This window comes from Narcine bancroftii, chromosome 11 (genome assembly GCF_036971445.1).
Source record: "Narcine bancroftii isolate sNarBan1 chromosome 11, sNarBan1.hap1, whole genome shotgun sequence".
Taxonomy (NCBI): domain Eukaryota; kingdom Metazoa; phylum Chordata; class Chondrichthyes; order Torpediniformes; family Narcinidae; genus Narcine; species Narcine bancroftii.
The window spans coordinates 53544231-53572200 of record NC_091479.1 but is presented as its reverse complement, the minus strand read 5'-3'; the positions used below and the strand labels follow the sequence as shown (position 1 = coordinate 53572200).

Sequence of the window (27970 nt, the reverse complement as noted above, 5' to 3'; positions counted from 1 at the left end):
AATGCTTTGATGAGGTCAATGAAGGTGATGTAGATTCCTTTGTTTTGTTCTCTGCACTTTTCTTGGAGCTGTCTGAGGGCAAAGACCATGTCAGTCGTTCCTCTGTTTGTGCGAAAGCCACACTGTGATTCTGGGAGGACATTTTTGGCGAGACTGGGTATTATTCTATTAAGGAGAATCCTAGCGAAGATTTTGCCTGCAATGGAGAGCAGCGTGATTCCCCTGTAGTTTGAGCAGACTGATTTCTCACCTTTGTTTTTGTACAGGGTGATGATGATGGCATCACGAAGGTCCTGGGGAAGCTTTCCTTGATCCCAGCAGAGCTTGAAAAACTCATGCAGTTTGGCATGCAGGGTTTTGCCGCCAGCCTTCCAGACCTCTGGGGGGATTCCGTCCATACCTGCACCTTTGCCACTTTTCAGTTTTTCAATTGCCTTACATGTCTCTTCCCGGGTAGGGACGTCATCCAGCTCTAGCCTTAAGGGCTGTTGAGGGAGCTGGAGCAGGGCAGATTCTTGGACTGAGTGGTTGGCACTGAAAAGAGATTGGAAATGTTCTGACCATCGGTTGAGGATGGAGATCTTGTCACTGAGGAGGACTTTGCCGTCTGAACTGCACAGTGGGCTTTGGGGTGAGGGGCCATACACAGCTTTAGAGCCTCATAAAAACCCCTGACGTTGCCAATGTCAGCGCTAAGCTGGGTTCGTTTCGCGAGGCTAGTCCACCACTCATTTTGGATCTCCTGGAGTTTGCGCTGAAGATGGCTGCATGCGAGACAGAAGGCTCATTTTTTCTCTGGCCAGGATGGCTTTGCAAGGTGAGTCTGTTGGGCAGCTCGCTTCTTTGCCAGCAGCTCCAGGATTTCCTGGTTGTTTTCGTCAAACCAGTCCTTGTTTTTCCTGGAGGAGAAGCCCAGTACCTCTTCAGTGGATTGCAGTATGGCCGTTTTCAGCTGATCCCAGAGGGTTTCAGGGGACGTGTCCGTGAGGCAGTTTGCACCCTCTAGCTTTGCTTGGAGGTTTGCCTGGAAGTTTCCTCTCACCTCGTCTGACTTCAGGTTTCCAACATTGAACCTCTTTCTGGGGGCTCTACTCTTCCTGAACTTTGGCTTGAAGCGAAGGTTGAGCTTGCAGCGGACAAGCCGGTGGTCAGTGTGACATTCCGTGCTGAGCATGACCCTGGTGTGGAGCACATCTTGTTTATCTCTTTCTCGCACCAGGACGTAGTCCAGGAGGTGCCAGTGTTTGGATCGGGGATGCATCCAGGTAGACTTCAGGCTGTCCCTCTGCTGGAAAAGGGTGTTTGTAATGACAAGCCACTGTTCTGCGCAGAGCTCCAACAGGAGGCGCTCGTTGTCATTGCACTTGACGACACTATGCTTGCCAAGGATTCCTGGCCAGGTTTCTGAGTCTTTGCCGATTCGAGCGTTGAAGTCGCCAAGGATGACAACCTTGTCGGCTGTCGGGGTGTGTTGGATGAGGTTGCGCAGATCAGTGTAGAACTTGTCCTTTTCTACTGGCTCCGCCTGGAGGGTTGGGGCATAGACCCCGATGAGGGTGATGCGTCACTTGTTTTGAAGGGGGAGTCGCATGGACCTGATCCAGTCAGAGTGGCCTGTAGGGAGGTTTTTGAGTTTGGAGGCAATGGAGTTCTTGACCATGAAGCCTACACCAGATAGGCGTCATTCAGCCATAGGCTTGCCTGACCAGTAGAGCGTGTAGCCCGTGCCGCGTTCTTGGAGGCTGCCTGCATCTGCAAGGCGGACTTCGCAAAGAGCGGCTATGTCAATGCCAAGTCTGAGGAGTTCTTGAGCGATGAGGGCAGACTGACATTCAGGTCGGTGGCTGTCAGCCTTGTCTAGCATGGTTCTGATGTTCCAGCATGCTAGCTTGAGCTTGTGTGCATCTTTTGAGGGGGAGGATGTGGACATGTCCTCGGGACTGCGCAAAAGAGCTTTTAGGTGGAGTGCAGTGTGCGCAATACTGGCCCCACCCTTTACACCCATGGTTCGATGGCGGCGCCCGTGCGGCCGTCCGTGCAGGTAAAGCAGTTTGTATGGCCTTAAAACCTTCCCTGTGCCGGAAAGGAGGCGACGGCCCCGGTCCGGGCGAAGAGTAGGAGGCGGCGGCCCCAGTCCGGGCACAGGGAAGGTGGCGGCCCCAGTCTGGGAAGAGGGGAGGAGGAGGCGGCGGCCCTGGCCTCGGCAGAGGGAAAGCTGGCAGAGGCCCCGGTTCAGGCAGAGGGAAAGAGGCGGCAACCTTGGTCAGGGCAGAGGAAAGGCGGCGGCCGCAGTCCGGGCTGAGGGAAGGCGGCGGCCCTGGTCCAGGAAAAGGGGAGGAGGAGGCGACGGCCCCGGCCCCAGCAGAGAGGAAACAGGCGGAGGCCCCGGTCTGGGTGCAGTGAAAGGCGGCGGCCCAGGTCCGGGCAGAGGGAAGGTGGCGGCCCCAGTCCAGGCAGATGGGAGGTGGAGGCAGTGGCCTCGGCCTCGGCAGAGAAGCAGGCGGAGGCCCCGGTCCGGGCAAAGAGAAGGAGGTGGCCCCGGTCCGGGTAGAGGGGAGGAGGAGGCGACGGCCCCGGCCTCGGCAGAGAGGAAACAGGCGGAGGCCCCGGTCCGGGTGCAGTGAAAAGCGGCGGCCCTGGTCCAGGCGCAGGGAAAGGCGCCGGCCCCGGTCCGGGTAGAGGGAAGGCAGCGGCCCCGGTCCAGGCAGAGGGGAGGTGGAGGCGGTGGCCTCGGCCTCGGCAGAGAGAAGCAGGCAGAGGCCCCGGTCCGGGTGCAGTGAAAAGCGGCGGCCCTGGTCCAGGCGCAGGGAAAGGCGCCGGCCCCGGTCCGGGTAGAGGGAAGGCAGCGGCCCCGGTCCAGGCAGAGGGGAGGTGGAGGCGGTGGCCTCGGCCTCGGCAGAGAGAAGCAGGCAGAGGCCCCGGTCCGGGTGCAGTGAAAAGCGGCGGCCCTGGTCCAGGCGCAGGGAAAGGCGCCGGCCCCGGTCCGGGTAGAGGGAAGGCAGCGGCCCCGGTCCAGGCAGAGGGGAGGTGGAGGCGGTGGCCTCGGCCTCGGCAGAGAGAAGCAGGCGGAGGCCCCGGTCCGGTCAAAGAGAAGGAGGTGGCCCCGGTCCGGGTAGAGGGGAGGAGGAGGCGGTGGCCCCGGCCTCGGCAGAGAGAAGCAGGCGAGGCCCCAGTCCGGGCAGAGAGAAGGAGGCGGCAGCCCCGGCCCTGCCATCTTGCTCATTTAATTCCTGGAACACGAAGCAGAGCCAATATAGATTGGAAGCATAGAGCAATCAGGCCGAGCCCAGGGCGCTCCACCCCATGACTGAGGATAGCGGCCGTGGATCTCCAGGTATGGTTCAGCCTAAGAGGGGAGGCAGGCCTCTCCAGCCCGGTCAAGCAACCTGCATAGGAGAAGGATACTCCGATATAAAACCTACGACCCAAGGATTGTACATTAATGTTAAACCTTCTCAGTGCTGTGTGCCCAGTGTCACAGTATCTTCCACAGTTTATTGTACATTACTGTTAAAACTTCTCACTGTTGTGAAGCCATTATCTTAGTATCTGCCTCAGTCTACCATACATCATTGTTAAACCTTCTCCCCCTTTAAACCACTGAACCTGGTGTCACAGTATCAAACAGCTTATCGTATATTACTGTTCAAATATCACAATATCTGACACAGTTTATCGTTCATCACTGTTAAACCTTATCCCCACTGTGAACCGTGTATAAGTGTATATGCCAGAGTTTATTTTGTATCACTGATAAACCTTCTCCCCATTTTAAACTGGTTTCACAGTATCTGCCACAGTTTATCGTACATCACTGTTAAACCTTTTCTTTGCACTGAACCCGGTGTCACAGTATTTGTCTCAGGACATAACGTTAAACCCTCTCCCCACTGTGAACCCGATGTAACTCTTTCAGCCTCAGTCCCCACTTTGATCCTGGTGTCACAGTATATGCCAAAGTTTTATGTTCATCACTGTTTAACCTTTGTATTGCTCTGAACCCGGTGTCACAGTTTCTGTCTCACTCTACCGTAAATCACTGATAAACCTTCTCCCCACTGTGAACACGGTGTAACAGTATCTGCCTCAGTCTGCCGTACATCACCATTTAACCATCTCCCCACCATGAACCTGAGTGTATCGTATCTGACACAGTTTTTCGTCAATTACTATTAAACCTTTCATTACTGTGAACCCAGGGTCACATTACCTGTCTCAGTCTACCGTATATCACCATTAAACCTTCTCTCCACTGTGTACCTGTTTTCACAGTATCTGATATAGTTTCTCATACAGCAATGTTATACCGTCTCACTACTGTGAACCCGATGTCACACTATTTGTCTCAATCTACTGTCACATCAAAAATAAAACTTCTACCCTCTACGAACCCGGTGTTACAGTACATGTCGCAGTTTATTGTATATCACTGTTAAACCTTCACACTACTGTGAATCCTGTCTCACAGTATCTGCCTCAGTCTCCTGTGTATCACCGTTAAACCTCCTTCCCACTGTGAACCTGTTGTCACAGTATCTTCCCCTATTTATCTTCTTTCTTCTTTGGCTTGGCTTCGCGGACGAAGATTTATGGAGGGGGTAAAAAGTCCACGTCAGCTGCAGGCTCGTTTGTGGCTGACCAGTCCGATGCGGGACAGGCAGACACGATTGCAGCGGTTGCAAGGGAAAATTGGTTGGTTGGGGTTGGGTGTTGGGTTTTTCCTCCTTTGCCTTTTGTCAGTGAGGTGGGCTCTGCGGTCTTCTTCAAAGGAGGCTGCTGCCCGCCAAACTGTGAGGCGCCAAGATGCACGGTTTGAGGCGTTATCAGCCCACTGGCGGTGGTCAATGTGGCAGGCACCAAGAGATTTCTTTAGGCAGTCCTTGTACCTATTCTTTGGTGCACCTCTGTCACGGTGGCCAGTGGAGAGCTCGCCATATAATACGATCTTGGGAAGGCGATGGTCCTCCATTCTGGAGACGTGACCCATCCAGCGCAGCTGGATCTTCAGCAGCGTGGACTCGATGCTGTTGACCTCTGCCATCTCGAGTACCTCGACGTTAGGGGTGTGAGCGCTCCAATGGATGTTGAGGATGGAGCGGAGACAACGCTGGTGGAAGCGTTCTAGGAGCCGTAGGTGGTGCCGGTAGAGGACCCATGATTCGGAGCCGAACAGGAGTGTGGGTATGACAATGGCTCTGTATACGCTTATCTTTGTGAGGTTTTTCAGTTGGTTGTTTTTCCAGACTCTTTTGTGTAGTCTTCCAAAGGCGCTATTTGCCTTGGCGAGTCTGTTGTCTATCTCATTGTCGATCCTTGCATCTGATGAAATGGTGCAGCCGAGATAGGTAAACTGGTTGACCGTTTTGAGTTTTGTGTGCCCAATGGAGATGTGGGGGGGCTGGTAGTCATGGTGGGGAGCTGGCTGATGGACCTCAGTTTTCTTCAGGCTGACTTCCAGGCCAAACATTTTGGCAGTTTCCGCAAAGCAGGACGTCAAGCGCTGAAGAGCTGGCTCTGAATGGGCAACTAAAGCGGCATCATCTGCAAAGAGTAGTTCACGGACAAGTTTCTCTTGTGTCTTGGTGTGAGCTTGCAGGCGCCTTAGATTGAAGAGACTGCCATCCGTGCGGTACCGGATGTAAACAGCGTCTTCATTGTTGGGGTCTTTCATGGCTTGGTTCAGCATCATGCTGAAGAAGATTGAAAAGAGGGTTGGTGCGAGAACACAGCCTTGCTTCACGCCATTGTTAATGGAGAAGGGTTCAGAGAGCTCATTGCTGTGTCTGACCCGACCTTGTTGGTTTTCGTGCAGTTGGATAATCATGTTGAGGAACTTTGGGGGACATCCGATGCGCTCTAGTATTTGCCAAAGCCCTTTCCTGCTCACGGTGTCGAAGGCTTTGGTGAGGTCAACAAAGGTGATGTAGAGTCCTTTGTTTTGTTCTCTGCACTTTTCTTGGAGCTGTCTGAGGGCAAAGACCATGTCAGTGGTTCCTCTGTTTGCGCGAAAGCCGCACTGTGATTCTGGGAGAATATTCTCGGCGACACTAGGTATTATTCTATTTAGTAGAATCCTAGCGAAGATTTTGCCTGCAATGGAGAGCAACGTGATTCCCCTGTAGTTTGAGCAGTCTGATTTCTCGCCTTTGTTTTTGTACAGGGTGATGATGGTGGCATCACGAAGATCCTGAGGCAGTTTACCTTGGTCCCAACAAAGCTTGATAAACTCATGCAGTTTGGCATGCAGAGTTTTGCCGCCAGCCTTCCAGACTTCTGGGGGGGATTCCATCCATACCTGCTGCTTTGCCACTTTTCAGTTGTTCGATTGCCTTATATGTCTCATCCAGGGTGGGAACCTCATCCAGCTCTAGCCTTAGGGGCTGTTAAGGGAGCTGGAGCAGGGCGGAATCTTGGACTGAGCGGTTGGTACTGAAAAGAGATTGGAAGTGTTCTGACCATCGGTTGAGGATGGAGATCTTGTCCCTGAGGAGGACTTTGCCGTCTGAGCTGCGCAACGGGCTTTGGACTTGGGGTGAGGGGCCGTACACAGCCTTTAGAGCCTCGTAGAAACCCCTGAAGTTGCCAATGTCCGCGCTGAGCTGTGTTCGTTTGGCGAGGCTAGTCCACCACTCATTTTGGATCTCCCGGAGTTTGCGCTGAAGATGGCTGCATGCGCGACGGAAGGCTTGTTTTTTCTCTGGACAGGATGATCTTACATCACTGATAAACCTTCTCCCAAACACGGTGTCACAATATCTACCTCAGTCTACTGTATATCACTGCTAAATCCTCTCCCCTCTGTTTACCCGGTTTCACAGTGTCTGCCTCATTCTACCATTCATCACCGTGAAACCTTCTCCCGACTGTGAACCCGGTCAAATAATATCTGCCTCAATCTCCCGAAATTCACCATTAAAATTTCTCCCCACTGTTAACTCCGTGTCTCCGTTTCTGCAACAATGTATCGTGTGTCACCTTAAATCTCCTCCGCACTGTGAACCTGGTGTCACAGTACCTGCCACAGTTCATTGAACCTCACTGTTAAACCGTCTCACTAATGTGTACCCGGTCTCACAGTATCCGTCTCAGTCTACCATACATCACGGTTAAACCTTCTCACTACTGTCAAACCGGTGTCACTGGTTCTGCAACAGTGTATCCTGTATCACCTTTAAACCTTCTGCCCACTTTGAACCTGGTGTCACAGTATATGCCAGTTTCGCGTACTTCACTGATAAACCTCCCCACTATGAACCCGGTGTCGTACATCACCGTTGACCCTTCTCCCCACTCTAAACTTGGTGTCACAGTATCTGGCAAAGATTGCCGTACATCACCATTAAACATGCTCCCCACTCTGAACCTCGTGTCACAGTATCAGACTCAGTCTGCAGTCCATCTTCCCATTTTGTACCTCGTGTCACAGTCACTGCCGCACGGAGACCATAGCCTCTGACAAATTGTGTGGACTCATCTGATTGATCCTCAGGGAATCCATTGTGCTCTCCTCGGTCTCCTCAAGATCTCCATCATGGTGGTGTTCCTCCTCTGGATCCAAGGTTCAAGGTAGCTGCTCCCTCTGGGTGCACATGACATTCCTTCCTGGCTGACCTGAGGAAGAACCAGAGCTATCCTGCCGCCTATTTACATGACAATGTGTCTTGGTGGTCGCCCATGGGCTCCTGCAGACCCGAGCATAATGGCTTTGTTTTCTACATTTCGAGCAGTCCGCGTCTATTGCTGGGCAGCGTCCTAGGGGTGGGGGTTTTGGCCACAGAACTGGCATCTATAGGTCACATCTAGCTGAGCTGCCATTGCTGCAGCCGTTGTCATCTCCACATTCTCGGCCCGATCTTGGCGGGGTGTCAGCGAATCTAGCAGAGTTGGAATGATGTGCTTGGCGTTGTGGTTGGGAAGGTATTCCCCAAGGTTGTTTCTAGCCATCTCCCATTGCCTTTGCCACCCTAAAAGTCTCTTCCAGGGACACCGTGCTTTGTTCTAATAGCCGCTGGCGGATTTTGTTTGACCGGACCCCTGCCACCAGAGTGTCCCTCATCAGGTCCTGTGCTATTTGCTGTGCTATTCTAGCACAGAAGTTGTATGCCCGTGCTGGGGCTCTTACTGAGAGCATGAAATCCCGGAAGGACTCCCCTGGTTGCTGTCTTCTGGTTAGGAGACAGTGTCTCGTGTGAACTTCACCTCCCCCTTGGAGATAGTGGGACTGGAGCATGTCCATAGCCTCCCTGTATGAGGCGCAGTTCTGGACTAATGTGTACAGGAGGTCTCCCAGCTGGGCCACCAGCTGCATGAAAAGGTCTTCTGGGTGGGCAGTGGGCATCAGCACGTGACTGTGATTCAGGAAACAATGTCTGCAGTGACTGAAATGCGTGCGTATGCAAGGGTCTCAGGGGTCTAGTTCCAGGCTTTCCGGCCATAGCATCCAGTGCTGCCGTTGATTCATTTCTAAGTGCCCCGATTGTGCTGGGGCCGGGGACTGTCGCTTCCACTGATGGATGTGGGACTCCCTGGTGACTGGCGTTACCTGGTAGATGTCCACTGAGGGTCTGGCGTCCTCACTCTCATCCCTGTGTCTGAGCCAAACTCCACCAGGTTTGGGGGGGGGGGGGCTCGCACACATCTGAACCATGAAAGGCTTGACCTCCTCCTCGATCTCCTCGTCGTGCTTGGGTGTGATCACCCAAATTTTATGTGAGTGGAAAAAATTGTGGCAGGATGCATCAAAGGAAAACACAGGCACAATAGTGTTTGGGGCCACACAGCTTTATTTCACTCACATAAAGATGTAGTTGGCTGCTTGCTGTGTTTACAGTGGTCCCGGGGGTCGTGAGAGAGAGGGAGGGGGAGAGAGAGAGAGAGAGAGAGAGAGATGGATGTCATTAGGCCGGGTGCCGAGTCTCTGCGCCACCTAGTGGCCGAGTTAGGTACTGCAGCATATCATCAGACAGGTCACCACACTATTCCTTTTGTGTTTCCCTTATTTCAAGTGTAACATTATACAGCCAGACATCTCCTCTTGTGTGGACCACAAGGGCTTTGACCAGGCTGAAGTCAGGACTCCCAACCCATCTTCCAAATGGGGTTTTCCACAAGCTGCCACCTTGTCCTGTTCCAGTCCCAGCTACTGCAGAACTGGAGAACTCAAATCTCTCTCTGTCTCTGTCTCTGTCTCTGTCTCTCTCTCTCTCTCTCTCTCTCTCTCTCTCTCTCTCTCTCTCTCTCTCTCTCTCGCTCTCTCACTCTCTCTCTCTCTCTCTCTCTCTCACTCACACAGAGAAAACCACATGATCCTCTGGGAACAGCCAACTGCACTCAGACTGCGGCACCAGAGCTAATCCTCTGAGTTTGTTCATCTGCTGCTTTCCAAAACAAGAATCCATCACTCCACAGCAGGTCGAATTAACCCGTACTTGTGAAATCCTTATAGCCATTCTTCAAAGTTTTTGCAAAGGCACCCGAAGCCTGGACTGTCTGCCTTGAGGAGAGCTCTGGCATTTTAAATGAGATCTGTTTTGAAGTGTTTGTATGTGACCTCCACTAAAAAACCTGCCACAATTTATCTCATTTTAAAACATATCTATAACCAATATAAAATATAGCATAATCTCTCACAGTATAAACTTTTTGCAGATAGCACGTGATTTGAACCCTGGGCCCAATCGCTGGCGATGAAAAGAGTTGTGATAACTGCTAAGCCAACCATGGCACCCAAAGAATATCTAGATCCATCGCCCTCTGGGTTGTGGGCCCAGCACGCTTCCGCTGCACTGTTCTGCTTACATGGACACAGAATTCTGAGCGATGTAGATGGAACAAATGCAAGCAGGCTTTTTATCCACTGAGTTAAGGTGAGATAAGAACCAGAGGGCATGGGTCAAGAATGAAAGGTGAAATGTTGAAAGGGAACATTTGGGGGGAACTTCTTCACACAGAGAGTGGTGGGAGAATGGAACCAACTGCCAGCTGAAGTGGTGAATGCCGGCTTGATTTTAATAGTTAATAAAACTTTGGGCTTGTACCTTGATGAGAGGGCTATATTCTAGGTGCAGGTCAGTTTGATCTGTATAAAATAATAGTTCAGCACAGACTAAAAGGGCCAAAAGGCCTGTTGTTCTGCTGGAGTTTTATATGGAAGAGATTGTGCAGTCACTGATATCAGAGACTCGTGGAATTGTAATCCACAGAGACCAACCCTTCAGACCAGCTCGACCCTGAAACCCAAGTGGTCTTCTTCAACTGGTTCCATTCACCTGCATTTAGCCCGTATCCGTCTGAATCTGTACCTGGGTAAATGTCCTTAAAACATTACAATAGTCCCCGGCTTTACCACTTCCTCTGGCAGCTCGTTCCACTTGCCCCGCCGCCCTCTGGGTGAAAATTATGCCCCTCAGGTCCTTTTTAAATCTTTCCCCTCTCAATTTCCCCTCTGATGTTACATGTTGGGGAAAAAGGTGAATTAACATAAGATTTCAAGATCTCTGAGGTCCCCCTCATCCTCCTACACTCGAAGGAGAACAGTCCCAGTCTATCCAACCTCTCCTTTAATTCAAAGCCCCAGTGTCAGGAACATTCAGATTTCAGAATTATTGTCCGAGTACATACATGACATCACATACAACCCTCAGATCATTTTTGTTGTGGGTCAGGCAGAATTACCACTTATTGGTCGTGCAAACACAACTGGACTCAATGTTCTCATGTAAAGAACTAAAGGTTGCAAAGAAAGTTTTGGCATTCTTGGCCTTCATAAATCAAAGTATTGATAGAGGAGTTGGGAAGTTATGATGAGGTTGTATAATATGTTGGCGAGGTCAAATCTGGAGTACTGTGTGCAGTTCTGGGTCGTCTAACTACAGGAAGGATATCAGTAAGATTGAAAGAGGGCAGAGAAGATTTACTAGGACGTTGCCAGGTCTTCAGGAGTTGAGTTATAGGGAAAGATTAAACAGGTTAGGACTTTATTGCTTGTAGCGTCGAAGAACGAGGAGAGATTTGATCGAGGTTTACAAAATTCTGGGGAATAGACAGTAAATGAGAGTCGGCTCTTTCCACAGATTAGAAGAAGACATGGCTTTAGGGTGAAAGGAGAAAGGAATTTGGGGAACATTAGGGAGAACTCAGAAAATGGTGGGAGTGTGGAATGAACTGCCATCTGTCATGGTGAATGCCTGCTCACTCTTGAATAAATTGAATAGATTCACAGATGGGAGAGATCTGGAGGGTTATGGACTGGGTGCAGGTCAATGGGACTAGCAGAATAATATTTTGGAACAGACTAGAGGGGCTGAACAGCCTGTTTTCTGTGCTGCAGTGTTCTATGTTTCTAACTGTAAGCAAATAATAAATGTAAACAAACTGCAATCCAGAGAGAATAAAAGAAAAACTCAATAAAGTGCACAATTAAGAATTCTTAAATGAGTCCCTGATTGAGTTTGTCGTTGAGGAGTCTGATAGTGGAGGGGGAGCAGCTGTTCCTGAACCTGGTGGTGTGGGGCTTGTGGCATCAATACCTCTTTCCTGATGGTAGCAGCGATTAAAGAGCGTGTGCTGGGTGGTGCGGATTCTTGATGATTACTGCTGTTCTGCGAATTAGGACAGATTAAAGCAAATCTCGTGCCATATTACAACAAAGGAATCTTGAATCTGAAATGGGACAGGAGAACTGTTTAATGAACAGAGGGATTGAGTGAGAGCAGCCACAAGTGTAAATGAAAGGACAGAGTGAAGAGTGACGTGGGCAGAGTTTGTGTTGTGTCCCCTGGTTAGGCTGTGAAGGGTTTGTATTTTCTCCCCATGACCTGTGTGACTTTTTGCCAGGTGCTCTGGTTTCCTCCCACCCTTCGAAACATACAGGGTTGGCAGGTTAATTGGGTGTGATTGGAGTCAAGTGTGTCATGGGACACCAGACTGTAACGTTCATATTAATACATTACATTTCTCTATGCTTGGCACATGTCCTTTCTATTTTCTAAGCCTCTCTCAAGTCACCCCCCAGCCTCTGTCATTCCAGGGCGAACAGTTCCTCTCGACCCAGCCTCTCTGTTGGCACAGCCCCAGTCCAGTCTAGAAATGATTTCCATTGACTGAAATGCAGCAGGAACTTCACAGCCTAAAGGGTAACAAAATCTCTCTGAAAATCAAAACAGAACTCCAGAATCTGGTAACTGCATGCATTAAATCTTATGGTCTAACCCTATCAAAGATATTCCCCAACTTCTACCCATCTCACTCCCAGATAAAGCATCCATGAAAGAGCTGACATGCCAGAAGCGCAGCCAGTTTCAGCTGCGGAAGAAAGGGACCCTAAGCATAAGTGCGTAAGGCCAGATCTTACCCTTCCAGTGCTTCATGTGAACAATGGCCATCGCCAACTTGGACTGTGTCACCTCTGGTCCCATTTCTAGTCGTGGAAAATAGCATAGTGGGGGCTCGAGCACGACGGATAGGGTTAACGTCAACTCCAACGGCGACTGCGTGCAAACCATGGGGATAGCCATTTTGGAAGTTGACGACACACATACAATAGCAACTGAGACAGACAACAAACTTACACTGGCATCCATCATTCGAGATCAGAGTAGTGTACAACAATAAGCAAAGTCCACCAGACACAAATGGAGCATGTATCTCTACTCTATTAATTAGACCTTGTTTTGGAACAATGCAGAATCCAGATCCGAATTTATTCTCATGAACATTTCACTCAATTTATTGTTCCACAGCAGTATCATAGGCGCAAATATTGCTATAAATTACATTTTCAAAAGAAGAGAATATGAGATCGTGTCTATGGTTCGTTGAACATTCGGAAATCTGATCACAATGTAAAGGGACAGAAGCAGGTCATTAGGCCCATCGAGTCTGTTCCATGACTCTACACTCAGCTGAACACCTGATTTCCAGCCTTTTCCCCAGGTCCCTTGATACCCTTACTAATGAGATACTTATCTATTTCCTACTTAAATTCTCCTTGTGATCTGGCCTCCACTGCCTTGTGCGGCTGTGAGTTCCACAGATCCACGACCCTCTGACGAAAGAAGTTCCTCCTCTATGAATAATTTCTAATTTTAAGACGATGACCCTTGTCCTCAATTCACCTATCAAGGGAAACATCTAATCTGCATTCTCTCTGTCAAAATCTTTCAATATTCAAAAGATCTCTATGAGATTCACCTATACTCCAACGTATACAACCCTTGTGGTGCCAAATGTTCCTCATACGCCAGCCCCTGCATTCCAGGAATCATCCTAGTAAATCTCTGCACCATCTCCAACAACATCACATCCTTTCTGAGAAAGAATCTCATTAACACTTCTCTGTCTTCTGGTATTTGCCCCTCTCACCCCAGGAAAATGTTGCCGCCTGTCCACCCTACCAATGCCCTCATAATCTTGTAGGACTCTATTGTCACCACTTATCCTTCTTCACTCCAAAGGGAAAAGCCCTAGCTCTGTTAAGCTTGCCTCATTTTTCAGTTCAGGCAACCTCCTATAAATCTTCTCTGCACCCTAATAACCTGAATATGCCTGAGATTGCCTGATCTTGGAAGCAAAGCAGGCTCAGGACTGGTCAGGACTTGGAGGGGAGACTGCCTAGGGACACCCGGTGCTGTAGGATTCTGAGGGGCACTGGAGAAATGGGCAACACTCTGTCCGCCTTCCGGTAGAAAAAAGTTAAAGAATTTCATGTATGTTACATTCTAAATGTAGTGTTACATGATGATAGTGAAACATTTACATTTACCCTCTCCAAAGCTTCCAGTAATAAGGAAACCAGAACTGAACACAATATTCTAATTGTGGTCTAACCAGTTTTCTCGAGCTGTAACGTGACCTCTCAACTCTTGAGCTCAATCTCCAACTAATGAAGGCCAGAATACCATAAGCCTTCTGAACGATCCTATCAACCTGCAAGGGCAACCTTGAGAGATCTGGAATTGAGGGAACCACTCAGAAGTGGATGAAGTTGCATCCTGTAAAAATATGTATCAGGAGTCGGCAAGGCAGCCAGAAGGAACCAAAGGCTTTGAAATGATGCAGGCTCGCAATACTGTTGCCTTCTTCATAGATGTTATCAGTTTATTGCCTTGTTACACAGAATAAAACACTTTGAATATGCCAGCCACTGAGGTGACAACTGACAAACCTCTTCAAGAGTCAACTCTCCCTCATGCAGCATCTCTGTTTTGAGTAGAAGGCTGTTCTCACAAAAATAGCCATCACAGTCGGCACTTTGTTGCCCTTAGAATGCCTGGCACTGCTCCCAGCATGCACGGTGCTGCTCCCAGCATGCTCCAACCATGGCCAACCCCACGCCTGACAGCACTGGCACAGCGAGGGTCACAAGGCCATGTCTCAAGGTTGCAGGTGGTCGTAGTTCACAAACCTTCTGCCTGACACCACCTCCCCCCACCCCAAGCTTCAAGAACAGTGTTAATTAAATAGCTATCGGGCTCTTGTGAGCAGAGGGGAAGAAGCTGTCCTGTTCTGTTGGGTGTTCATCAGGCTTCTGTTCCTCCATCCCGATGGTAGCAGTGAGAAGATGGCATGGCCCAGGTGGTGGGGATCCTTGAGGATAGTGGCTGGTTTCTTGAGACACCGCCTCTTGTAAATGTCCTCGATGGAGTGGGGACTAATGCCCATGGTGGCACTGGCTGAGTTCACAACATTCTGTTGCCTTTTCTTGTCTTGTGTATTGGCAGCTCAGGTGATGCAAACGGTAGAAATTGGCAAGTCTTTGGTGACATCTCAAATCTCCTCAGACTCCTCACTCTGTTGCTCAGGCAGAGTTAACTCTTGGGGAGGGGGTCACCTGTTTTTCTTTAATTTTTATAATTAGACAAACAGCACTGTAACAGGCCACCAATTCGGTCCTACAAGTCCTTACACCCCATTGACGTACACCCCAGTATGTTTTTGAAGGGGACGTGTTATTCAGATGTCATGTGTTGTTCAGGGGTCACCCGTTGTTCCGAGGTCACCTGTTGGTCAGGGAGAGGTGATCTGTTCATCAGGGGTAACCTGTTATTCAGAGAGTGGTTGCCAGTTGGTCAGGTTGTCACCTGCTGGACAATGGTCATGAATTGGTTAGGGACAGGTCATCTGTTGGTCAAGTGGACATCTAGGTCAGGACAGGGCATGTTTGGTCAAGGAGTAGTTAGTTACCTGTTGGTCAAGGGTTACCTGCTGGTCAGGAAGAGGTGACCTGCAGGTCAGGGGTCACCTTTTGGCTAGGTAGAATTCTGTTTGGTGAAAAGTCACGTGTTAGTCAGGAAGGATTCATCTATTGATCAGGAAGGAATCACCTGTGGGTCAGGGCCACCTGTGGGTCAGCAAGATGTCTTCTATGAATCAGGAGTCACCTGTTGGTTATGGGCCACTTGTGGGTCAGGGCAGGCTCAAAGGTGGATCCGGCATCACCTGTTGGCAGGTTATAGTCACCTGTTGGACAGGGGCCCCGTTTGGGTGAGGGAAAGGTTTTCTCTTGGTTATGCAGTGGATCACTTGGTCAGGGGTTATCTGTTGGTCAAGGGTCACATATTGGTCAGGGAGAAGTCACCTGTTGGTCAAAAGTCACAATGACCATTTTTGGAGGACCTTAATGATTGCTCTGTTCAATTCTTAGTGCATGCCTCAACCCCTCCAAACCAGATCCCCAGTACCTTCAGGTAGTCCATTGTGACTGTAAAAGGGATGGGGGATAGGTTGGGCCAGTTAACCCTGGCGACCAACGTGGACTCAAATGGCCTGCATATGGTGGTCACCTATTGGTCAGAGAGAGATCTCCTGTTGGGCATGTGACAGAATATATAGAAATATTTTTGGGAGATAAATTGGGAAACATAGAGCAGGTTATGTACATACACACACTTTAAAGCAGATCTTATTTGAAATACTGAAGAATTTATATCCACAGTGACTTTGCAGAAGTTGTAAAGAACAGCACTGGAGATTTCACAAGTTGGTGTTTACTGAATTGACGTTAAGGTTGAATAGACTATTGTCTTTAAAGCAACAGCAAGAGACATACTGTCTCTTGATTCCTTTTGCAAGGCCTTTGAAGAGTGCACAAAAAAGTCATTAAAGGGTTCTTGCTTACCTAAAAACAACAGATGAACCGGCAGACGGACTTTGATGGTTTGCTGGAGAAGGTCAGTTGTTTTTATACATGAGAGAGGGACCACATATTGACCATGGGTTACCAATGGGTCAAGTGTCAACTGTTGGTCAGTGGTCAGATGTTGATGAGGGAGAAATGAACTGTTGGTCAGGGAGAGGTCTCCTGTTTGTTAAGGGTCACCTGTTGGTCAGAGATCAGCTGTTGTTCAAGGTCAGCTTTTGGTCAGGGGTCATCTTGTTCAGGAATCAACTGTTAGTCAGGTGTCACCTGTTAGCCTGGGGTGATCCATTGGTCAGAGAGAGTCACTTGTTGGTTAGGAAGGAGTCTACATTGGTCAGGAAGGAGTCTACATGTTAGTCAGGGAGACATCACCTGTTGGTCAGGGTCATATGTTGGTCAAGCAGTGGTCACTTGTTGGTCAAGTCACCTGTTAGTCAGGGGGTCATTTGTTGGTCAGGAAGGTGTTACCTGTGGTCGAGGGGTCTCCTGTGGGTCAGGGAGAGGTCTTCTTTTGGTCAGGAGGTCATCTATTAGTCATGGGTCACCTGTAGGTCAGGGAGATATCTCCTGCTGTTCAGAGGTCACCTGTTGGTTAGGGACAGGTAATTTTTGATCAGAGAGTGGTCACCTATTGGACAGGGGTCACACGTAGGTCAGGGTCGATTCACCTGTTGGTCCGAGAGAGATCACCTGTTGGTCAGGGAGTAATTAACCTCACTTTGATGTGACTGTGAGGATAGAGAACTGCAGATTCCATCCATCATCTGTCCCACCCCCTCTATCCCCATCTACCATCATCCATTATAGGAAGGATGTGGAAGCTATGGAGAGGGTGCAGAACAGAGTTCCCAGGAATTTGCCTGGATAGGAAAGTAAGTCTTAACCAGAGCTGACACTTTTCTCTTTGGAGTGAAGATGGATGAAAGGAGACTTAATAGAGGTCTACAAGATTCTAGGAGGCAGAGCTAGGATGAATAATATTCCTCTCGCCCTTTCTGCCCCAAGATTCCAACTGTGCAGCCCCCACATATGCTGATGTCCTCAGCCACTAGGTTTGGCCACTGATTTCACTATCAGCTCTCTACAGTGTCTATCCCTTGTCTCTTGGGATCAGATATCACTGGCAAACTGTGTTGAGAAATGGCAACGTTGTCACTTGTACAAATCTAGCGTGTTCAGCCAGTGGAGACACAGTGCTCTCCCACATGGTACTGCTGCCTAGTCCTGCTACCAACTCCTCCGAGCTGTCTTTAAACAGTTTGTTAAAGGATGGCAGAATATAGTTTTCATGAGAAGATTCTTGGCAGGGTAGAGGATGAGAGGGATCTTGACGTCCGAGTCCATAGGAGACTCAAGCAGCTGTGCAGGTTGATTTTGTGATTAAGAAGCTGATCAGTGTATTGGCCTTGATTAATCGTGGAATTGGATTTAGGAGCCACGACGTAATGTTGCAGTGATATAGGGCCATGGTCAGACCCCAGTTGGAGTAGAGTGCTCAATTCTGGTCACCTCACTACTGGAAGGATGTGGAAACCATAGAAAGTGTGCAGAGGAGATTTCCAAGGATGTTCCCTGATTTAGAGAGCATGCCTAATGAAAGCAGGTGAGTCAATTCGGGCTTTTCACCTTGGACTGACAGAGGATGAGAGGACATGATGGAGGTGTTTAAGATGATGAGAGGCATTGATGATGTGAATAGTGAGAAGGTTTTTCCCAAGATGGGAATTATCGCAACAAGAGGACACGGGTTTGGAAATCTACTTACTGATCTGAGGTCGTCTAAAAGGTAACGCTGACACTAAAAAGAAGCTAAGGAATTATTCTGGACAGATTTCAATTCCAAATCTACCCAGAGTGGACGATCAAATTTATCCAAGTCATAAACCCAAAAAATCATACAGCGAATATTAAGTGCCCGATAGCAAAATCTCAAATTCCATAAGGCCAGACCTCCCTCCTTCTTAGGTTTCTGCAAGTGAAGCTGATTCAGTCTGATGCCCTCACCATTCGAAATATAATAGTGTGGTAAACCGCTGTCGTGCTGTGATTGGGTGCTGCTGACAGGAAATGCCTCCCGAGACCGATCCTACCCATAATTCTTTGTTTGCCTTGATCAGTCAATGAGGTTGACGGCTGTTCCAGTCTATAGTTAATAAAAGCCCATCAGTTTCATTAGTCATCAAAGATTAATTCTTCAAATCAATATCATCAAATTAAGATTTCGGAATAAAAATTGGGACAGCTGAAATAGGTATATGACAAAGTAATGTTATCATTTCAACAGCATTAATACGGCCAACCAAAGACAAAGTCAACAGGGTCCATCGAGTAAAAGGTTGCTTCACAAAAGTGAATAAAGGAGCAAATTTTAATTTAAACAAATCTTTAAATTTCCTGGTGATTTTAACACCTAAGTATGTACTATACTCTTTAACAATCTTAAATGGTATATTGTCATAAATAGGATCATGTGAGTTGATTGGGAATAATTCAGTTTGATGAAAATGTAGTTTATATCCAGAAAACCCTCCCAAAATGTGATAGAAAAGCGAGCATCGCAGGGATAGAACGAGCAGGATCTCAAATAGAGACGAGAAGATCATCTGCATCTAGAGAGACGATGTCCTTTATCTCTTCCTTGAATCTCATTTGAATTACGGAGTGCAATTGCAAGGGGTTCTAACACCAGATTAAAAAGTGAAGTGTGAGGAGACGGCCTTGTCTAGTACATCGAAACAATGTGAGTGGCGAAGATTTGAGATCATTCGTAATAACTACTGCAGTTGGTTTAAAATAAAGTAACTTAATCCAGGAATTCAGTCCAAAACCAAAATTGAACCTTTCCAAAATTTCAAACAAGTATCTCCATTCAACTCTATCAAAAGTAAGGTGGACGAGCTGAAGGTGGGATAGACACTTGGCAATATGATGTGGTGGATATTAGTGAGATGTGTTTGTATGAGGGATGTGATTGGCACTTATATATTCCAGGATTTTGCTGCTTTAGATGTGAGAGAATTGGAGGGGTAGGGGGGGGAGGGTTAAGGGGGTGTGTGGCATTACTTGTCAGGGAAAATATTACAGCAGTGGTGAGGCGTGATAGATTGAAGGGCTCGTCGAGGGAGGCGGTGTGGGTGGAATGAAAACATAGAAAAAGTGAGGTTACAATTATAGGGGTGTATTATAGACCACCTAGTGGGGAGTGAGAACTAGAGGAGCAAATGTGGGAGGAAATAGCTGAGGTGTGCAATAAGCACAGAGTTGTGTTAGTTGGGGATTTTAATTTTCCTAATATAGATTGGGAGACGCCGTCAGTGAAAGGCCTGGGTGGCTTAGAATTTGTCAAATGTGTGCAGGATAGCTTGATGCAGCAATATGTTGAGGTATCCACGAGAGAGGGGGGAGTGTTGGACCTACTGTTGGGGAGCACTTTGGATCCAGTGATCATGGTACCATTAGTTTCCGCATAATTATGGAAAGGGATAGGTCTGGTCCGATGATGAAGGTCTTTGAGTGGGGGAAAGCCAGATTTGATGAAATGAGAAGGGATTTGGAGGGTGTGGTTTGGGCTGATTTGTTTTTTTTTGTGAAGGAGGTGGAGGAGAATTTAAAAGTGAGATTTTGAAGGTGTAGAATCTTTATGTTCCTGTAAGGATAGAAGACAGGGCCAGATGTTCAAGAGAGCTGTGGTTTTCAAGAGAGATTAGGAAGTTGGTTCAAGTTAAGAGGGAGGCTTACATTAAATACGGGAAGCAAGGGATGGACGAGATGCTTGAAAGATACAGAGATTGTAGAAAGAAGCTTAAGAAGGAAATTAGGAACGCGAAAAGAAGTTACAAGGTGGGAAAAGCAAATAGAGTGAAAGTAAATCCGAAGGGTTTATGCTATGTGAATAGCAAAAGGAGAGTGAAGGATAGAATTGGTCCACTGGAGAATCGGAGCATGTAAGGAGCCAAATGAGATTAGAGAGATATTGAATGAGTTCTTCTCATCGGTATTCACTAGGGAAAGGGCTATGGAATTGTGTAGGATAAGTGAGGCAAAAGGGGTAGTTATGGAAAACATAGGGATCAGCAAAGAGGGGGTGTTCGAACCTCTGAGGTATATAAAGCTGGATAGGTCTCCAGATCCCGATGGAATTTTCCCCAGGACCTTAAGGGAAGTCAGGGAGGAAATAGCAAAGGCTCTGACAGTGATTTTTCCACAGTCACTGGAGGAGGGTGTGGTGCCGTGGGATTGGTGTGTTGCAAATGTGGTTCCTCTGTTTAAAAAGGGCTTAAGGTGTAGGCCCAGCAATTATTGGCCAGTAATTTTGACATCGGTGGTGGGTAAACTAATGGAAAGTATTTTTAGGGATAATATGTATAAGTATCGAGAGGGGCAGGGATTGATCAGTGCCATCCAACATGGGTTTGTGATGGGAAGTCATGTTTGACAAATCTTGTTGAATTTTTTGAGGAAGTGAATAGAAAAGTTGATGAAGGTAGAGCAGTAGACGTGGTCTGTTTAGATTTCAGTAAGGCTTTCGATAAGGTTCCACATGGTGAGGTAGGTTCAGTCACTAGGGATAGATGTTGAGGTAGTCAGATGGGCACCAGAGAGTCATGGTGGACAACTGTCTGTGAGGATGGAAGTCAGTGACCAGCGGTGTGCCTCAGGGATCGATTTTGGGTCCTTTATTGTTCATCATTTACATGAATGATTTGGATGATGGTGTGGTAAATTGGGTAGTAAATATGTGGATGATACAAAAGTGGGGGTGTTGTGGATAGTGAGGAGGGTTTTTGTGGACTGCAGAAGGATTTGGACGGCTTAGAAGAGAGGGCTGAATGGTGGCAGATGGAGTTTAATGTAGAGAAGAGAGATGTACTTCATTTTGGGAAAAATACACAAAATGAAGTGAAGGGGAGGGGGTGTTGATGAATGCAGAAGAACCAAGAGATCTTGGAATAACGGTTCAGCGTTCTTTGAGGGTGGCGACTCATGTAGATAGGCTGGTGAAGAAGGCTTTTGGTATGGTGGCCTTATAAATCGTAGCATAGAATATAGGAGGTGGGAGGAAATGTTGAGGCCAGGTTTGGAATATTGTGTGCAGTTCTTGTCTCCAAATTATAGGAAGGATATCAATAAGGTAGAGAGGGTGCAGAGAAGATTTACTAAAATTTTTCCTGGATTGCAGTATGTAGAATACGGAGAAAGTTTGAGTAGACTGGGTCTTTATTCATTGGAATGCAAAAGGTTGAGAGGCGATTTGATAGAGGTATATAAATTTATGAAGGAAATAGATAGAGTAGATGTGTATAGTCTCTTCTTTTTTTAATTTTTTTTAAATTTTTCACACCATAAACCACATTGACCAAGATACATACATTTTCCTTTTCAAATATATACAGTACCATTTTCTCCCCCCTCCCTCCTCCCATCCCTCCCTCCCTACCTCCACCCCCATCCATTTAAAGTACAAAATCTAAGATACATTATACCATTCAAACAATGTTGTCATTCAATAAAAATAAACAAGAAATTCCACTGAGTCAATTCTTTTCATTTCCTTCTCCTTTCGTTAATTTAGGTAGTGAATGTCCCCAGTAGGTTTTCTCTATTGTGTTTCATGTAAGGCTCGCATATTTGTTCAAATATTTCAATATTATTTCTTAAAATATATGTTATTTTTTTCTAATGGAATACATTTATTCATTTCTATATACCATTTTTTTTTTGAAATTATCTTCCAATTTCCAGGTTGACATAATACATTTTTTTGCTACGGCTAGAGCTATCATAACAAGTCTTTTTTGTGCACCATCCAAATCAATTCCAAATTCTTTCTTCTTTATGTTACTTAGGAGGAAGATCTCTGGATTTTTTGGTATATTGTTTTCTGTAATTTTATTTAATATATGGTTTAGATCTTCCCAAAATTTTTCTACTTTCTCACATGCCCAGATTGCATGAATTGTTGTTCCCATTTCTCTTTTACATCGAAAACATCTGTCAGATACTGTTGGGTCCCATTTATTTAACTTTTGAGGTGTAATGTATAGCCTGTGTATCCAGTTATATTGTATCATACGTAACCTCGTATTTATTGTATTTCTCATCGTTCCAGAACATAACTTCTCCCATGTTTCCTTTTTTATTTTTATATATAAACCTTGTTCCCATTTTTGTTTAGTTTTACCATTTATTTCTTCATTCTACTGTTCTTGCAGTTTAATATACATATTTGTTATAAATCTTTTGATTATCATTGTATCTGTAATCACATATTCAAAGTTACTTCCCTCTGGTAACCTCAGACTGCTTCCTAATTTGTACTTCAAGTAGGATCTCAATTGGTAATATGCCAGCACTGTATCTTGAGTTATATTGTATTTATCTTTCATTTGTTCAAAGGATAATAATCTATTTCCTGAAAAACAATTTTCTATTTTTTGATCCCTTTTTTCTCCCATTCTCTAAAGGAAAGGTTATCTATTGTAAAAGGGAGTAACTTATTTTGCGTCAATATTAGTTTTGGTAATTGGTAATTTGTTTTATTTCTTTCTACATGAATCTTTTTTCCAAATATTGAGTAGATGATGTAATACTGGAGAACTCCTACGTTGTACCAATTTTTCATCCCATTTATATAATATGTGTTCAGGTATCTTTTCCCCTATTTTATCTACTTCTAATCTAGTCCAATCTGGCTTTTCCCTTGTTTGATAAAAATCTGATAGGTATCTTAATTGTGCGGCTCTATAATAATATTTAAAGTTTGGCAGTTGTAAGCCTTCTTGTTTATACCATTCTGTTAATTTATCTAGTGCTATCCTCGGTTTCCCACCTTTCCATAAAAATTTCCTTATTATGTTCTTTAATTCCTTGAAGAATTTCTCTGTCAAGTGTATTGGCAATGCCTGAAATAGGTATAATATCCTTGGGAAAATGTTCATTTTAATACAGTTTATCCTTCCTATTAGTGTTAATGGTAAATCTTTCCAATGCTCTAAATCGTCTTGTAATTTTTTCATTAGTGGATAATAATTGAGTTTATATAGATGGTTGAGAATTTTATTTATTTGTCTACCTAGGTATCATATTGCTTGCATTTGCCATCTGAATGGTGATTCCTTCTTAAATTTTGAGAAATCCGCATTATTCATTGGCATTGCTTCACTTTTATTTACGTTAATTTTGTAACCTTCAATTTCTTATATAATTCTTTTATTTATAATTCTGGTTCTGTTAAGTATACTATAATATCATTCGCAAATAAACTGATTTTATATTCCTTGTCTTTTATTTTTATCCCTTTTATTTTATTTTCTGTTCTTATCAATTCTGCTAGTGGTTCTACATCCTGGTGCGAGAAAGTGACAAACAAGATGTGCTCCACACCAGGGTCATGCCTAGCGCGGAATGCCACACTGACCACCGGCTGGTTCGCTGCAAGCTCAACCTTCACTTCAAGCCAAAGCCCAGGAACAATAAAGCCCCCAGAAAGAGGTTCAATGTTGGAAAACTGCAGTCAGACGAAGCGAGAGGAAACTTCCAGGCAAACCTCAAAGCATAGCTCGACGTTGCAACCCGCCTCACGGACCCGTCCCCTGAAACCCTCTGGGATCAGTTGAAGACTACCATACTGCAATCCACTGAAGAGGTACTGGGCTTCTCCTCCAGGAAAAACAAGGACTGGTTTGACGAAAACAGCCAGGAAATCCAGGAGCTGCTGGCAAAGAAGCGAGCTGCCCACCAGGCTCACCTTACAAAGCCGTCCTGTCCAGAGAAGAAACAAGCCTTCCGTCGCGCATGCAGCCATCTTCAGCGCAAACTCCGGGAGATCCAAAATGAGTGGTGGACTAGCCTCGCCAAACGAACACAGCTCAGCGCGGACATTGGCGACTTCAGGGGTTTCTACGAGGCTCTAAAGGCTGTGTACGGCCCCTCACCCCAAGTCCAAAGCCCGCTGCGCAGCTCAGACGGCAAAGTCCTCCTCAGCGACAAGATCTCCATCCTCAACCGATGGTCAGAACACTTCCAATCTCTTTTCAGTACCAACCGCTCAGTCCAAGATTCCGCCCTGCTCCAGCTCCCTCAACAGCCCCTAAGGCTAGAGCTGGATGAGGTTCCCACCCTGGATGAGACATATAAGGCAATCGAACAACTGAAAAGTGGCAAAGCAGCAGGTATGGATGGAATCCCCCCAGAAGTCTGGAAGGCTGGCGGCAAAACTCTGCATGCCAAACTGCATGAGTTTTTCAAGCTTTGTTGGGACCAAGTTAAACTGCCTCAGGATCTTCGTGATGCCACCATCATCACCCTGTACAATAACAAAGGCGAGAAATCAGACTGCTCAAACTACAGGGGAATCACGTTGCTCTCCATTGCAGGCAAAATCTTCGCTAGGATTCTACTAAATAGAATAATACCTAGTGTCGCTGAGAATATTCTCCCAGAATCACAGTGCGGCTTTCGCGCAAACAGAGGAACCACTGACATGGTCTTTGCCCTCAGACAGCTCCAAGAAAAGTGCAGAGAACAAAACAAAGGACTCTACATCACCTTTGTTGACCTCACCAAAGCCTTCGACACCGTGAGCAGGAAAGGGCTTTGGCAAATACTAGAGCGCATCGGATGTCCCCCAAAGTTCCTCAACATGATTATCCAACTGCACGAAAACCAACAAGGTCGGGTCAGATACAGCAATGAGCTCTCTGAACCCTTCTCCATTAACAATGGCGTGAAGCAAGGCTGTGTTCTCGCACCAACCCTCTTTTCAATCTTCTTCAGCATGATGCTGAACCAAGCCATGAAAGACCCCAACAATGAAGACGCTGTTTACATCCGGTACCGCACGGATGGCAGTCTCTTCAATCTGAGGCGCCTGCAAGCTCACACCAAGACACAAGAGAAACTTGTCCGTGAACTACTCTTTGCAGATGATGCCGCTTTAGTTGCCCATTCAGAGCCAGCTCTTCAGCGCTTGACGTCCTGCTTTGCGGAAACTGCCAAAATGTTTGGCCTGGAAGTCAGCCTGAAGAAAACTGAGGTCCTCCATCAGCCAGCTCCCCACCATGACTACCAGCCCCCCCACATCTCCATCGGGCACACAAAACTCAAAACGGTCAACCAATTTACCTATCTCGGCTGCACCATTTCATCAGATGCAAGGATCGACAATGAGATAGACAACAGACTCGCCAAGGCAAATAGCGCCTTTGGAAGACTACACAAAAGAGTCTGGAAAAAGAACCAACTGAAAAACCTCACAAAGATAAGCGTATACAGAGCCGTTGTCATACCCACACTCCTGTTCGGCTCCGAATCATGGGTCCTCTACCGGCACCACCTACGGCTCCTAGAACGCTTCCACCAGCGTTGTCTCCGCTCCATCCTCAACATCCATTGGAGCGCTCACACCCCTAACGTCGAGGTACTCGAGATGGCAGAGGTCGACAGCATCGAGTCCACGCTGCTGAAGATCCAGCTGCGCTGGATGGGTCACGTCTCCAGAATGGAGGACCATCGCCTTCCCAAGATCGTATTATATGGCGAGCTCTCCACTGGCCACCGTGACAGAGGTGCACCAAAGAAAAGGTACAAGGACTGCCTAAAGAAATCTCTTGGTGCCTGCCACATTGACCACCGCCAGTGGGCTGATAACGCCTCAAACCGTGCATCTTGGCGCCTCACAGTTTGGCGGGCAGCAGCCTCCTTTGAAGAAGACCGCAGAGCCCACCTCACTGACAAAAGGCAAAGGAGGAAAAACCCAACACCCAACCCCAACCAACCAATTTTCCCTTGCAACCGCTGCAATCGTGTCTGCCTGTCCCGCATCGGACTGGTCAGCCACAAACGAGCCTGCAGCTGACGTGGACTTTTTACCCCCTCCATAAATCTTCGTCCGCGAAGCCAAGCCAAAGAAAAAAGTGGTTCTATAGCTAATGCGAACAATAAGGGTGTTTGTGGGCATCCCTGTCGTGTTGACCTGCTTAAGTTAAATTGCTTTGATATATATCCATTTACTGTCACTTTCGCCAATGGCCCCTTATATAATGCTTTAATCCAATTAATATACTTCTCTGGTAAACTGAATTTTTGCAATACTTTAAGTAAATAATTCCATTCTACTCTGTCAAAGGCCTTCTCTGCGTCTAAAGCAACTGCTACTGTTGGCGCTTTTCTCCCTTCTACTGCATGAATTAAGTTAATAAATTTACAAATATTGTCTGTTGTGCGTCTTTTTTTAATAAATCCAGTTTGGTCTAGATTTACCATTTTAGGTACATACTCTGCCAATCTGTTTCCTAATAGTTTAGCTATTATCTTATAATCTGTGTTAAGTAATGATATTGGTCTATATGACACTGGTGCGAGTGGATCTTTCCCTTGCTTTAGTATTACTGTAATTATTGCTGTTTTACATGAATCTGGTAAGCTTTGTGTTTTATCAATCTGGTTGATTACTTCCAGGAGGGGAGGAATTAATAAATCTTTAAATGTTTTATAGAATTCTATTGGGAATCCATCCTCTCCTGGTGTTTTATTATTTGGTAATTTTTTTATTATCTCTTGTATTTCTACTATTTCAAATGGTTCTGTTAATTTATTTTGTTCCTCTATTTGTAATTTTGGTAGTTCAATTTTAGTTAAAAATTCATCTATTTTCCCTTCTTTCCCTTCATTTTCAGTTTGGTATAATTGTTCATAGAATTCTCTAAAGTTTTCATTGATCTCCGTTGGATTATATGTGATTTGTTTGTCTTTTTTCCTTGATGCCAATACCATTTTCTTAGCTTGTTCTGTCTTAAGCTGTCATGCTAGAATTTTGTGCGTTTTTTCCCCTAGTTCATAATATTTCTGTTTTGTCTTCATTATGTTCTTCTCCACCTTATACGTTTGTAGTGTTTCATATTTTATTTTTTTTATCTGCCACTTATCTTCTTTTAGTTGTATCTTCCTTCATTGCTAATTCTTTTTCTATATTTACTATTTCCCTTTCCAACTGCTCTGTTTACTGATTATAGTCCTTCTTCATCTTGGTTACATAACTTATTATTTGCCTTCTGATGAATGCTTTCATTGCATCCCATAGTATAAACTTATCTTTCACTGATTTCGTATTTATTTCAAAATACATTTTAATTTGTCTTTCAATGAATTCTCTAAAATCCTGCATTTTAAGTAGCATGGGGTTTAATCTCCCTCTGTACATTCTTGGAGGGATGTCCTCTAACTCTATTGTCAATATCAAGGGTGAATGGTCCGATAATATTCTAGCTTTATATTCTGTTTTTCTTACTCTATCTTGCATACGAGCTGATAACAAAAATAGGTCTATTCTTGAGTATGTTTTATGTCTAGCCGAGTAACATGAATATTCCTTTTCATTTGGGTGTTGTTTCCTCCATATATCCAAAAGTTGCATTTCTTCCATCGATTTAATTATGAATTTGGTTACTTTGTTCTTTCTGTTAATTTTTTTCCCAGTTTTGTCCATGTTTGAATCCAAATTCAGGTTGAAATCCCCTCCTATTAATATGTTCCCTTGCGTATCTGCTATCTTCAAAAAATATCTTGCATAAACTTTTGATCTTCTTCGTTAGGTGAATATACATTGAGTAGATTCCAAAACTCCGAATATATCTGACATTTTATCCTTACATATCTCCCTGCTGGATCTATTATTTCCTCTTCTATTTTAATTGGCACATTTTTACTAATTAATATAGCTACTCCTCTTGCGTTTGAATTATATTACGCTGCTGTTACATGTCCTACCCAATCTCTCTTTAATTTCTTGTGCTCCAATTCAGTTAAATGTGTTTCTTGCAGAAATGCAATATC

General features: G+C 46.0%; 1 long non-coding RNA gene across 1 annotated transcript in view; it reads left to right on the top strand.

Annotated features, from left to right (window-relative positions):
- The window catches only part of LOC138745409 (uncharacterized), a 53090-nt gene extending 29262 nt beyond the window's left edge, over positions 1 to 23828 (top strand). Inside the window, exon 3 of the long non-coding RNA XR_011346245.1 lies at positions 23472 to 23828. This is a non-coding gene — a long non-coding RNA (uncharacterized lncRNA). The remainder of the gene's footprint in view (positions 1 to 23471) is intronic.
- Positions 23829 to 27970: the final 4142 nt, after the last annotated feature.